This window comes from Cryptomeria japonica, chromosome 11, assembly GCF_030272615.1.
Source record: "Cryptomeria japonica chromosome 11, Sugi_1.0, whole genome shotgun sequence".
Taxonomy (NCBI): Eukaryota; Viridiplantae; Streptophyta; class Pinopsida; order Cupressales; family Cupressaceae; genus Cryptomeria; species Cryptomeria japonica.
This window is the reverse complement of record NC_081415.1, coordinates 370275873-370278867: the sequence shown is the minus strand read 5'-3', so window position 1 is coordinate 370278867 and position 2995 is coordinate 370275873.

Genomic DNA, 2995 nt, shown 5'->3' with positions numbered 1-2995 from the left:
GTATGAAATACCTGTCAGATTGGTAGAAGATTGGAAATGGTATAAGGCAAAATTAGGGTTTATGCCCTAATAGTGGAGCATTTATTATGGTAGGTGGAGAATCTGTTTAAAAGGAATTTTCAAATCATTTCTCACTATCATTTTTTGAGAAAAGAAGTTTTTAAGTGCAGAGCGAAGAAAAGTGATTTACATTGCGATTCAAAGAATTTATCAAAATCCTGAAGAAGAATCTGAAGCAAACATCTGTTGGAGAAGAGTAGAATGCAAAGTGGTATTTCAACAAATGAAGGAGTGTGTAGTGAAGTTCAAATTGTGAAGCCCTAAATTTTGATCTATGAAGGTATTTTTCAAAATTCCCTATTTATCATGGCTTCAGCATCACATGCTAGCTCTAGTGCACCCATTGATTCTGTAGACTTCATTCAACGGAAGGCAAAATACAATGCCCTATCTCAAATACCCGCTGGTATCATAGTGGAAGAAGGCATTTCAGATTTCATTGACTGCAAGATTGAAGACCTAGAATCTCCGATGATCCATTCCTAGTTGAGTCTGTTCTGTGGAAAGGATAAGAAGATTAAACCGTAATTTAGCATTCTGGAAAAGAAGAAACTTCACAACGCAGCCTATTTTCTTGAAGAATTTTTGGATGATCACATTCGAATTATTCTGAGCAGAGTACATGGTGATAAGACATACTTAGAGTGGATGCATGATATTACACCGGAAGTAATTCATGCCATCATCAATTTCTGCAACGTTGGTGAAGTGCCAGCCCTAAGGAAGATTAGCAAGATAGAAATGACCAAGCTCACTAGTTCTATGAGCGATCCACGAGGAATGACTGTCAATTCCATCAAGGATGATCTGGTCAAATATGTGTGTATGGTGATAGGATATCGGATGTTCCATGGTAGTATAATCAACTCTATCTCTATTACAGCGATAAATGCCGCCTATAGGATGATCAAGGAAGATGCATCGTTTGATCTGTGCACTTGTATGCAAAGACAACTTCTGTTGAATCTCAAGTCGATCAAACAAGACAGTGCACTGAGATTTAAGTTCGGACAACTACTGGTTGGGTTGTTCTTTTACTTCCAAGGCTACTTTCCAGGAGTAGGTGATATTTAGTGGTCTACTGACCAACCAGTGACAAAGAAAATCAAGGAAACCCTACAAGCGGTTGGAACCGGCTATTCGGAAGTGCTGAACAAATATTTTGATAGGTTCAAATGCAAAATGAACCAAAGAGTAAGAATATCTGGTAATATAGTCAAAAAGTATGAGGAAGACATCTGCTTCACCATCAAAGTTGATGAGTGCATAATGGAGGCAGTTGAGCCTAGACAGGAAGAAGTGGAACCAATGGGATATGAGGTAATTTATGATATGTTGGATGGATATGCCTCTACCCTACTTGCCTCACCTCTTGATCCAAAAGCAAAGAGAACCGACACCTATCTAGAAAGGGTTACACCTGTTCAAGAACCCTCAGTAAAGAAGGGAAAGGCAATGCCTTCAGCATCGACACCGGTTACTCCACCAAGTCCCAAAGTGACCAAGCGGTCACCAATAAAGAAGAAACCGAAAGTGGCACCTGCCAAAGTCTTCGAGAGGAAGCGGAAGACAAAAAGCAATACACTAGACTCAGAGGACACTGTCTCTGAAGAACAGCCTAAGAAGACTAGGCAAACAAGGAAAAAGACAAAGAGTGAACCGACAACATCTGTACTGGTAAATATTGATATTTCCTCTTACAAACCTTTGACACATTGTCAAAGAACAATTAAGAATATTAGAAGAAAAGTACTTGGGGATTTGAAAGAGTGCTTTGATGATTTTAATGATGATGAAAAGAAAGAAGTTGAACAGGAAGTTATCAATTATTTATGTATTAATGATTGGTGGCCATCAGAAATTAAATCTCAGACGCTTGATTCTTTGTATAATTCTTTAGACAACAAGTGGCACATTTCCATAGAAAAGGAACAAGAAATAAGAGAGGAAGTATTTGCACAATACTTTCCTGGTTTGCCTAAAATAGAACTGTATGAAGTGGTGGAGAGATATAAGGGCCTCTTCTTCATGAGAAGAAGAAGACTCCTGTTATTGGAAGGAAAAGTTCTGGAAGTGGTCAAAGATACCCACTCCCTTGCTCAATCAGCTTTAAGACTACATGAAGTGGCTAAAGCCAACAGGAAAGCATAGCAAGAACCGGAAATCACTCAACCAAATGAAGTATACAATAGTGAGGAGAACCGGTCACCACTCAAATGGAACCGATTGATATTGATGCCTTAAATGGTGACAATGTTACTCTGGATGCACCAGTAGAAATAGAAGGTTAGGAGAAATAGCAGGAAGATGAGAGAAAACAGGAAGAGGAAGAGAAGAAGAAACATAAGGAAGACAAGAGAAAACAGGTAGAGGAAGAGAAGAAGAAACAGAAGGAAGACAAGAGAAAAAAGAAAGAGGAAGAAAAGAGAAAAGAAGAGGAGAATAAGAAACAAGAAGATGAGAAGAAGAAGAAGGAAGCGGAAAAGGAAGAAGAGAAGAGAAAGGAAGAGGAGAAGAAAAAGGAAGAGGAGAAGAAAAAAGATGAAGATGAAGAGAAGTAAAAAGAAGAGAAGAAAAAGAAGGCAGAAGAAGACAAGAAAAGAGTCAAACAGAAAGAAGAAGCGGCACAGAGCACTCAAATGGAGACTCTAAAGGCAACCGGTAGTCAAGCCAAACCAGCTGACATTACTAGTCCTATTGACCTCTAGTCTGCAAATAATCGGAGCTACTACAGAGCATTAAGCTTGCTCAAGAGAAATTGGATGCTCTAAGGAGGAAAAAGGAGGAAGATGTTATCCAAACTGCGGTGGAAACACTCACCAATTTGATACCCGATACAAACCTCCCCAGTATTGATTCCTCACTTTCCCAATTAAAGCTTCTATGTACAGTTGTGGAAGACTAGGTCCAAAGCCTGGAAGAAGTTGTAGAAACA